Below are 11,778 nucleotides of genomic sequence, written 5' to 3'. Positions count from 1 at the left end.
GAAGAAGGGACTCATTCGGCGACTTGGTAATGGAGAGACCACCGAAGTGTGGCATGATCAATGGATAGATGGAACCATATCTATGAAACCGTTGGGAGCCCTCAAGCAAAACTCAGTCCAGTTAGTGTCGGATTTGATTGACCCAGTGTCAAATCAGTGGGATAAGGAGCTCGTTCAGAGTATTTGATTATGCGTCAACTTGGGTTTCATGATCGCTGGATAGCCCTTGTTATGGCGTGTGTGACGACAGTGAGCTTCCAGGTGAAAGTTAATGGGGAGCTGCTACCGGTGTTCTCACCGACGAGAGGTTTCCGCCAAGGGGACCCGATCTCACCATATTTATTTCTGCTATGTGGGGAGGGCCTCTCATGTTTGCTGCAAAACTATGATGGAGGATGGATAGATAGAGGAATAAGAGTTAGCAATAATGCCACGTGGATCTCCCACCTCTTATTTGCAGATGATTGTTTAATTTTCATGAAAGCTGACTCCAGAAGCGCAACTAGGCTAAATGAAATTCTGCATCAGTATAGCATTGGCTCTGGACAAAGTGCAAACAAGCAGAAAAGTTCAGTCTTTTTTAGCCCTAGTAGTGGCTCGTCAGTAAAGAGGGGAGTCAAGGCAGCCTTACAAATTCAAAGAGAAGCGATGTCAGAAAAATACCTTGGGCTCCCAACAGCTGCGGGAAGAATTACAGAGCAAAGTTTTGAACATATTAATGAAGGATCAAGGGCAAGAGTACAAGGGTGGTGCGAAAGGAAAATGGCATGTGCAGCAAGAGAAGTTCTTCTGAAGTCAGTGGTCCAAGCTTTACCGGCCTACTCTATGAGTTGTTTCAAACTCACAAAAGGTTTGTGCAAGAAAGTGACGACAAATATGTCCAAATATTGGTGGGCTGGATCTCTTGACAGAAGAGGAATGCATTGGCAATCATGGGAGAAGATGTGCATTGCAAAGTCACAAGGAGGGATGGGATTCCGAGACTTGGAAACTTTCAATGATGCGATGTTGGCAAAGCAAGCATGGAGGATTCTTGAGAATCCAAACAGCTTGTGTGCACGAGTGCTCAAAGCACGCTATTTCCCTCATGAGGATTTCCTAACGGCGGGATGTCCCGCGAGTGCATCCAAGACATGGAAAGCAATCATTATAGGGAGAGAGATGTTGAAGAAGGGACTCATTCGGCGACTTGGTAATGGAGAGACCACCGAAGTGTGGCATGATCAATGGATAGATGGAACCATATCTATGAAACCGTTGGGAGCCCTCAAGCAAAACTCAGTCCAGTTAGTGTCGGATTTGATTGACCCAGTGTCAAATCAGTGGGATAAGGAGCTCGTTCAGAGTATTTTCTATGCCCCAGATGCGGCAGCTATTCTTGCCATGGTAAGACCACGTGTGGCAGGCGCGGATGTGTGGGCATGGTCACGGGAAAAGTCTGGTATCTTTACGGTTCGCTCGGCATACAGACACGAGATGCAATCTAAGCTACAGGGGGCTGAGATAGTGGGTTCATCTTCGGGTGAATTGACAATGTGGAAGGCATTATGGAAGATCAATGTGCTTCCAAAGATCCGGGTGTTTTGGTGGCGCGTGCTAAAGGAGTTCTTGCCTTCCTATGGGGAGCTTAAGAGGAGACACATTAAGCAGCTACCGCATTGCCCGATGTGTGGACATGACAATGAAACACTGTTTCACTCGCTTATGGAGTGTGACCACGCAAAACGTTTTTGGGAAGCAGCAGAACGCTTCTTTGGTATTGATATACCACGGTTACACCCATCGTCATGGTCTCGAGATCTGTTAGATCCTCGTTTGTTCAAGAAGGAGGTTGCGGCTATTATGATCACTGTGATGTGGGCGGTGTGGCACTCCAGAAATAGTTATACTCATGGTGAGGTAGTATACCAGCCGGTCAAATCAATGGTGATTATAGAAGAGATTATTAGGGCTCTGGAGATCCCTGAGAGGAGGAGGGCCCAAGTTACTACTCCCCGGAGGTGGCTACCACCTGAGGATGGGTGGATAAAGGTCAACACCGATGGAGCTACGGACGCGGGTCTAGTATGTGGAGGGGCGGGCTTCCTTGCCCGAGATCATCATGGAGCCCTCGTTAGAGCGGGAGGATCACGATATGATGGAGTTACTGATCCTTTATCCATTAAACTACTTGCATGCAGAGACACGATCCTGATGGCACGAGACATGGGCTTGCAGCAAGTGATGGTGGAGACGGATTGTCAGGAGATCCAGCGACTGGGAGGCACCTCAGAAGTCGACGTGTTTTCACCTCATCATGGAGATGAAGGAGATGTCTACTATTTTCCAGGGATTTAGGCTACGGTTTGTGTGTCGCCAGACCAACATGGCGGCACACCGTTTAGGTAGGCATTCGTTAAAACTTTCTGTTGTTATGCACTTTCTTGATACTATCCCTGGGTGGCTGACTGATTGTTTGCAGTCAGACATGCTAGCGCCTAATGAATAAAGAGCCGGAAGGCGTTTTAGTTTCAAAAAAAAAAGTACAAAGTAACCCCACCGCGGAGTCCCGAAAGAAGCCACCGCGACCGCGAAGCTAGGGTTTACGGCCACCGCGTCCTCCCTCTCCCAGACGCGGCGGGGCACATGGCCGGCGCCCAAGGGTCGACGATGCCGGCAGCGGAGGCGGGGATGGACATTGAGCTCTCACGCGGGAGCTGGGCCCCAAACTTCGCGTTCGCGTTCGATTCAGAGCGCTTCTCCGACAAGGTGCTGCGGATAGAGATCGTCGCCAACAGTGAAGTTGCGGGAGGAGGATCCCTCACCGAACCGGCAAGCCAGCGCGCGGAGGAAGGTGCGTAAAGTGCAATGCCTTTTGGGCCGGGAGGTGGATGGATTCAATTCCTGTTTGTAATCGTACGTTTCTCTTGTAAAAATTTGCAATGGATTTGTGATGCTCCAATAAAAGAGGCGGATCTCCAAGTTTTGTGCTTGGCCTGATCGATGTGGTGTAAATGCAGTACTTTTCTGACACTGAAAACTTGGTTCACAGTATCGAGCTCAAATTTATTGAGGAAAAGTAGTTAGCAGATTATATGATGTCCATACGTCAAATCTGTCAATTGTTATGTTGTCCATAATATGAATCGGAGGGAGTATAAGACTTTGTCCTTTTTAAGTGTTGATAATATGTGCTACTATGCCCTTGCATATATTTGGAGAGGAGGGAGGGACTCCTAGATCTTTAGAATTCTACAGTCTCCACAACCATGTTCCATGTTAAACATTTAATCATTAAGGTTAACATTGGTCTGCCTTTTTCTTGTTCATCTCTGTTCTTTCTGCGTGTTGAAATGTTTAAGATATATCATTGGCCCTTGCTTGATGAGTGCTTACTTTTAAGTAGTACAAATACCTGATAGCTATCATTTTTAGACTGGATGACTTAGTTTCTGCTATTAAATCACATGGAATGCACTAACTAATTGGATACACTATAAAAATCTGGTGGGATGTTTTTTTTACTTGACCATGGAATCATTTATGATTGCTGAGTGAGCTACCAGCATGGCCTCTATTGCTGGATGCAGCAGTGGGTGCACTCAGTTTTTGTGATTTTATTTCATATTTTTTGCCATATTGCTGATGAGTTATTTAATGAATCTGCACCCACGATAGAACCTGTTCCAAGAATTTTTAACAGCAAAGAACTTGTTTAAGTGATTCTCCATGTATCTTCTACTTTCCATGTTTAACCTTTATTTCTTTTATCTTGTATATTTTCTCTTCCTCAACCATGCTAGGTACATCCAAAGTGGTCGGACCCTTCTCTGGACCCTGCGCAAGCAAGAGCTACATGCATCGGGTTGCCCTTTTTTCAACCATGCTAGGTAAACAAGTTTTACGAGTAAGGACAATGAATATAAGTTCAGTGATTCTTTCTGCAAGTAGTAGCTTCTTTCACAAGGTAATTCTTATAAACTTTTTAAATACATCTATTCTATAATCAGTTCATGGTTTCTAATAAGCTTCATAATTCTTAGCTTTTCTCAAATGGTATGAAAGAATCTGAGCAGACACATGCAACGCTTGAGATCGCTGATTCAGGTAATGTGTGATAACTCAAATGTGACATTCTTCCTCTTATAATTGTTTCTAATTATTACTGTGACTAGGACAAATGCCCGTGCGTTGCAACGGGCGTAGAGACTCATAAAATCATATTTTAGAATTAGTAAAAAAATACCGGTATATGTAGGGCGTATGCACGCTGCATGCATGCTGTAGCCAATCCTTGCAGACCTTCTGTGGTCTTTTGCATATACTTTTTGATGAATAAATCTTTGAGTTCAGTTAATTGGTCTTGCCACACCTTCCTATTATATGGTCTTACTTTCTAAGAAATCCATCCGAATATCCCCTCTATACCCGAACATCCCATCAAATGCAAATAAAGGGCAGCTAGCCCAGCTGGTTCCGTCTCCTCGTCAGTTAAGCGGGTCGTGAGATCGATCCCCACAAGTGTTAGAGTACGTAATGGGCCTAATGAGCCCTTTAGTCTTAGGGTTAATTAGAGATAAGAGTCGCTTGCTTAGGGGTCAAGTAAGCCTTGCTTGGGAGTCAAGTAAACCTCTCTATATAAAGAGAGGAGATGTATCAATCTAATCAAGCAAGAATTAAGAAGGAAATCCCTTCCATCTTGCCCGGCCGTGGGCAAAAGGCCCCCGGCCGGCCCTCTCGCGCCCTCCTTCTAGCAGCGCCATAACAATTTGGTATCAGGTAGCTCAGTTCTGATCATGTCTTCATCGCCGCCCACCCCGTCGCTTCCGCTGCCGACCGTCACCACCGTGCTCCTGGCCATCTACACCGCGCCGCTGCCCTCCCCGTCCACGTCGCTGGTCGCATCCTCCGGCGCCGCCACCGCCCAGATGCCGGCGCCCTCCACCGCACCTCTGTCCGCCGTCTACACCCCGGAGGAGATCACCGGGGTCTTCAACGACCTTGTCACAGCCGTCCAGGGGATCCGGCTGTACCTGGCCAGCCCCTACGGGCCGTCACCGCCCCTGCCGTTGACCGCCACTGCCGGGCCGCCGGCCCTGTCGTGGTACTCGTCGCATCCAGGGGCCTCCGCGGCATTCGCTGGGACGCTGCTGCCCCAGCTGCAGCTGTCGCTCGCCGCCGCCCCGCAGTGGCCGGCGCCGGCTCTCGCCGCGCCTCCAGCGCCCATCGCCGCCGTGGCTGCCGTGGCAGCCGCCGCACCAAGCAGCCTTCGCCGCGCTCGCCGAACCAGTACAGCAGCCACTGCAGCTTCCATCCATCGCCACCACCACCCAGCCCTGGCTGCAGTGGCAGCCGCCGCTCCTGGCGGCCTCGCCCGGTGCTCCGCCGCAGCAGCCGCTGCCGCTGCCCGATGCGCCACCGCCGCAGCCGCTGCAGCTGCAACAGCCACCGCCGGTCAGCTCCGGCCCCGCATCGACCGCGCCGGCGGGAGTCCCGCTCCACCAAGTCCAGTCCCCGCCGTCGTCGTCACCGCTTCCGTCTTGGATCGCTACCCGCCACGTGTCGGCGGCGGTGAGGCTGCAGGCTACTGCACGCGGCCTCTTAGCGCGTCGGCGTGTGCGGGAGATGCGTGGTCTGCAGCTGCCGCTCCTCCAAGTTGCCCTTCGCTGCGCAAAGGACATTGATCTCATCCGCTGCGCCGGGGATCTTGGGCATGCGGTTTCCCCCACGGGCAGCGGGCATGCTATTTTCCCCGCGGGCAGCGAACTCAAAGTCTGCGACATCGGCGGTTGGGGGGGGCGCACCCCTCCTCGTCATTCTCCATCGCAAGCCCTCCACTCTTCCCTGTGCAGTGCAGACCAACAACCGTCCGGCAGGAAGAAGCCATGGTGTCACCGACAGCAGCGCACCACGTAGCACCACTGCATTCCGTCACCGGCCGCCGTGAGAGCGCCTCTGCTGGTCACTCTTGCGACCACTTCCAGGTGGTCCTACACATGCACTTCTTTTGTCTAGATGGTGTCCATGGGATCCAGGTGGCTGTACACGTGCACGTTCGACGTGCGGATGGTGTCCACTTTTTGTTAAGGGGTCCAAAATAAAGTGTCCTAGTCCATTTCAGGTTGAGAATAATAAAACAAGCCGAGATGTAAAAGGCTTGTTTTTAGGTGTTAGGTTTGTGTTGCGTTGCTTCATGGTTATAAGTTGGTTAGGCTGCAGCTTGAGGACAAGCTGCATGTCCAGGTGTGGTGTAGTGTTAGAGTACGTAATGGGACTAATTGGCCCGTTAGTCTTAGGGTTAATTAGAGATAAGAGTCGCTTGCTTAGGGGTCAAGTAAGCCTTGCTTGGGAGTCAAGTAAACCTCTCTATATAAAGAGAGGAGATGTATCAATCTAATCAAGCAAGAATTAAGAAGGAAATCTCTTCCATCTTGCCCGGCCGTGGGCAAAAGGCTAGCCTGCTACTGCTCTCTCATCTTTCTCTTCACCCTTTTATCTTGAAGCCTCGCTCAAATTGTATGACAATGTAAGAACTTCACCAAATGCAAACAAAAAATCGAGTCACCGTTGCGAACTTGTGGTGTAACACCATAGCAATTTCATGTTTTTTGTATTAATGAAAAGGAAGAAAAAAAACATGTTTGGAAGCCACTCAAAAGTGGCATTCAGGCGAGTTCCAATCTGCAAAATATGAAGGAATCAAATTAGAGAGAGAGAGATGAACACCGCCGACTGCATACTCCCTCCGTCCCAAAATTCTGGTCTTAGATTCATCTAGATGCGGATGTATCTAATATTAAAACGTGACTTGATACATCCGTATTTAGACAAATCTAAGACAAGAATTTTAGAACGGAGGGAGTACAATTTAAGCGAGACAATCAATAACTCAAAGAACGAAATAAACTACTGATGCAAGTTTGAAGCCTGACCACTGAAAGAATTAGAACAGCCCGCAGGTTAGTCCACGCATAACATTCTATCCGATATCATCTATGCAAAGGAAGAAATACGTACAATATTAGTAGATTAGCCCAAGTAAATTCAATATATAATTTTAACATTATATTTTCATAATTGGGTCACACAAATGATAGTAGTATGTCTAGCTAGCAAGTTATTTCTCTGTACTGTGGAACACACCAAACCTTTTTTTTTTCTCTGTGGAACACACCGATCGTAACCAATTGATACAATATAAGATATGCAATGGTAAGTTAACCCAATCTCGCTAAATAATGCTCGGCCATCTAGCCAAGAACCACATGCACAGGCCATTCTTCATCTCTACTCAAAAACTATACATAAGTATTCGCAAGTGTATCGTTGTATTTCAGATTATCGTTGAACTATGGTGTTGTCAGGTTTTCACCCCATGGCGTTCGTTTCGATGTCGGACGAACGCAGTGGGTTTTCTGGCAGTGCCCGAACTCGCTGCATCTCTTTCCCTTTTCTTCTATTTGTTTCTCGAAACAATGTATTTCCGTTCATTTGCAATGAAAAGGGATCATGCCCGGTTTGAAAAAAAAAGTGTATCGTTGTACAGGGTGCCAGGGCTTGCTGCCGACATGCATGGTGCCCACAGCGCGGAGTGCTGCTTCTGCGGCGTCTGTGGTGTACTGCCGGGCAGACGCTGCGGGGCCCTGCCTGCCGTGCGACGGCCACGTCCATGGCGCCAACATGCTCTCCTGCTGCCGAAGCCACGCACCCTGCTCTGGGACGCCTGCCGCACCATCGCCACTCATGACCCCTCCTTCCGCAGCGGCACCGCCCGGTTTCTCCGGTCGAACTGCGACTATGAAGAGCAGCAGGATTGGAGGCTGTTGCAGGCGCCGTCGCTGCACCACCGTTTCACGGTGGAGGGCTACACCGGGTGCCTCTCTCGGCAGGAGAGCTCGCGGCGATCCTCGGTGCTGTCGGCAACAAAACGGCTAGCAGGCCGGCCTCGAGTGCAACCGGCGCTGCTCGCCATTGAAGGCCGCGGGTGCGCGGACACGGCGCTGCCATCCTCGTCGGGAGAAAGAAGGAAGGGGCGCAGCGTGGACAACCACCGCCAAGCAGAACATAAGTGCCTCTACGTCCCTGCCAGGTTGTGCAGATGCACCACTCCAAAGTGGGTTCTCCGTAGTAGAGCACGTTGCCGGCGAGCTGCTCGGCCTGCAAACATCAAGCCTATACACCACACATGCAGCAGCAGCATCACGCCAGCCGCGCAGACACGCAAAGCAGCACCAGGACGCGTCAGGCCAGAGACATGAACGTAACGCAGAGAGAAGAAGTAGACTACTGTCGTGCAGTTCACCTGGAGGCGGAGCGAGAGGAGCCCAGGCATATCCCCATTTGGCGAAGGCGTGTTCCGCGGGAGCGCTGGACTCCAGTGCGTGCTTCTGCTTGGACGCAAGCGGCGACCGCACGGACACACCGTTGCCGGTCCAACGATGGGGATCTTCGCCTGCGTGACTGCGTCAAGCGCATGGCCGCCGCCGGAGCTGAGCTTCCTAACACTAGTGAACGCCGTGCTTCCTCGATTCTTGCTGCTGATGCCGCTGCGTGGCCAAAGTCCCAACTCCGAAAATAACTTGACGCGGTGGCGACAGGCCGGATTGCGTTCACGGTGGTCCTCGAAGATGTTGGTAGCCTTGCGCAGCGCGAAGCTCTGGCAGGCGTTCTACACCTGCTCCTATCCCTGCACGGCGACGCACACCTCCAATGGGTCAACAGTCTGTCGCGCCGATCGCTGCCTCTGAATCGATTTCCACCAACATCAGCTAATTGGCGGCACCGGAGAAGGCCAGGATGGAGGGCCGGTCGGCCGGGCCGGGGCCTAGAGGTGATCTACAGCGAGGCGCGATGGCGAAGTGGGATGTTGGCGTCACCGGAATTTTGCAGACAGATGCAGCAACGTGTGGGTGGGCTAGAGGCGAGGAGAAAAATGGCAACGGAGAAAGCGAGCCATGCGGCGATGAGATTCTGGGGTAGCGGAGGAAGAGGCAGCGTTGCGGTGGGAGGAAGCGGGCCGCGACTCATCTCTTTTTATATGCATCTATGGCGGTGGTGGAGCCGTATGGATTTGACTCGACACTTCCAAACCCAAGCATGAAAAGATCAATATGTTCACGTAACAATCACTTAAAATATCAGCATACGCTAGAACTTACCATAAGCGGCGGCGATCTGTATATGCATGCAGGCAGCCGACTCAATCTAGGAAATCCACGCCCAACCAGCACATGCATGTGCCAGAGACAAAATTGGAAACCACCACCCCATGCCGCAGAACACAACACATTGACCAGAAAAAACAAATGTAGAAACAAATTGCTGAATGCACCCCGAAGCGTACCCTGTCAAATCCCCCAGTAAATAAGGTGGCAGCACCCCATTGGTCCGGTTTTCACTGATAGAAAAAATTCAAAAAACCTGGTAAACTAAACCTGGCCAGGTTTAGTATATGTATAATTATGATTTTGTCCATACAAATTGTAAAAGCGTATTAGGGAGAGATTTGTATTATTTTCTGTATTTTGAAACTAGAACATTGATTTCTTGTGATAATGGTTATTCTTATTTCACTTTTTCGCTTTTACTTACCAATGGATATTTTGTCTACACCGTACCTATAGCTTTCCTTAGTACCAAAAGTCAATAATCACATTTACATAATTTTTATTTGCATTCTACTTGGAACAGAGGAAAATGCCCTTATGGAGCTTTTGAGATTTATGTAACTGTGGAAAGTTAACAACAGCTGAGCCTGCTATTCTTCTAGACATCTTGATGGTTGCCAACAAATTCGAGGTTCCTTCTTGTACAAGGGATTGCAGTCGGTTGCTCACAAGGTTGCCTATGACCACGGAATCTGCGCTGCTCTACCTAGAGCATCCATGCTCCATTTTAATTCCAGCTACTGTTCACCATTTGGTAGTTGCAGCCAAGGATTTTCTTGCTAAAAAGTACAGTGCTGTGCATAAGTGAGTGATCCCCTTTGGATGAAGCCAACTTTTCTTTCCTTTCCATAGAGAAGTGAAGTGTAGACATGGCTGTCACAGTTATCATGTTTGAAGTGTACTAAAGGCTTGGTTTGCATCATTTCAGGTTCCAAGATGAAGTGATGAACATGTCACTTGCTGGGATCGAAGCCATATTTTCAAGTACTGACCTACATGTAGTACATGAAGACTGCTTATACCGCCTGTTGCTCAAGTGGGTCCGTGCGCGGTACCCAGACCTGGAAGAAAGACGTAAGATCTTGAGTTCTCATTTAATTCCGCTGTTGCGCTTCAGCCATATGACCTATGGAATACTTTGGGAGATCTTAACATGCACTGATAATGACATAGACCATGAGAAAATAACTAAGCGTGTCACTGAGGTACTTCTTTGCAAAGCTTATCCAGCACACAGGCAGATGATCTTGCAGCATGTGGAACCTCTAGTCAGCAATTTGCAGAGCGAGCTTACAAGTGCAAGCATCTGAAAGTGGTTGCATTTGATCAACCCTGCCCACAGGTTATAGTTTACATGGATTTGAAGCGTGAGGAATGCTCCCAACTCTTCCCATCAGAACAGATATGCTCGCATCCATTCTATGTTGCAGGTCAGGGTTTCATTCTTTTTGTACGATGTAACATGGTCGAGCAGAGTGGTTCATGCAGATTTGGCATCTTCTTATGTACCAATTTGAAGCTGAAGGATTCAACGGGTGTGTCGGTAAATTATGAGTTTGCGGCAAGGACAAGACCATCTGGGCACTTTGTGAGCAAATACAATGCTAGCCACACCTTTACTGATAGGTCTTCAAGTGGATCCAGGGATTTCTTTTCGGTTCCATGGGTGACGTTCTTGGCTGATGACAACCCCTTCTTCATCGATGGAGTGCTGCATCTCAGACTTGATTTGAAGGTGGTGGAGCAGACATAACTGCAAACTTGATATCTTACCCAAAGTTAGGTCTGGCTTGCTTGTGATCCTTGCATAATCCGGCACATCGAGATGATTTGTGAGGTCATGGCAAACTAGGAAGAAAGAGCACGTCTTGTCAGCAGATTGTTTATACTTTAGCCACCGCGAACCAAATGTGTGTTGTTGTCAGAGTCTTATATCTGGGAGCTGCAAGAGGATCGCAGTAGTAGGTCCTTCCGTCCCTGGCAGTGCTTCGGTACGTACGTCTGTTGTTCCTTTTGATGGAATGGGTGAGGTTTCGCGTGCCATGCACCGGGAGGTGCATGCCACTTTGCTTTTCTTGTACTATCAGTGGAATCTGTATCCTGGACCTGGAGTTGCTTTTGTTTCTTAGGTTCGCTGTTTACCTTTTTCCTGAATCGAAGGTTCGCTGTTTACTTGGTAGGCTATTATGTTTCAAACATGGGAGCCTTTTCTATGTCTTATGATGCTTTGTAAGTGTTCCTGTAAGCTGGAAACCCCAGCTAAACTCAGGGTCGAAGGCGCACTTGTTTGTCTCAAAATTGAAGTCCTTATAATGCCAATTGAATCGATGTTATTAGCTGTCAATTTGAACTTTTTGGTATGTACATGCCCCAATTTTGTGTTATTCTTTGCTTGGAGATGCTCTTTGTGTTTGTATGCATCAGCAAGAAAGTGATGCTTTCCATTGTAGAAAAGTTACTGATCTTCTTTGTTTTCCTATATCAGGATGGAGAGGTCAATGGTCTTCACGTGATGTGTTGGGCAACCGGTTGTATGAGTTCCCTCAAATATCTCGTGACGCATATATAGAACTCCCTAACAGAAAATGCAAATGTTGTGGTGCCCGTTCCAAGAAAAACATTTTCTGCAACA

The 11,778-nt window shown here is 48.8% G+C and overlaps 1 pseudogene; it reads left to right on the top strand.

Moving 5' to 3' along the window:
• Nucleotides 1–2,625: 2,625 nt before the first annotated feature.
• On the top strand, nucleotides 2,626–10,911 carry LOC125554327 (annotated as a pseudogene).
• The last annotated feature ends 867 nt before the right edge of the window (nucleotides 10,912–11,778 follow it).

The sequence above is a fragment of the Triticum urartu genome, chromosome 4 (genome assembly GCF_003073215.2).
Source record: "Triticum urartu cultivar G1812 chromosome 4, Tu2.1, whole genome shotgun sequence".
NCBI lineage: Eukaryota > Viridiplantae > Streptophyta > Magnoliopsida > Poales > Poaceae > Triticum > Triticum urartu.
This window is presented reverse-complemented; position numbering and strand designations above follow the sequence as displayed.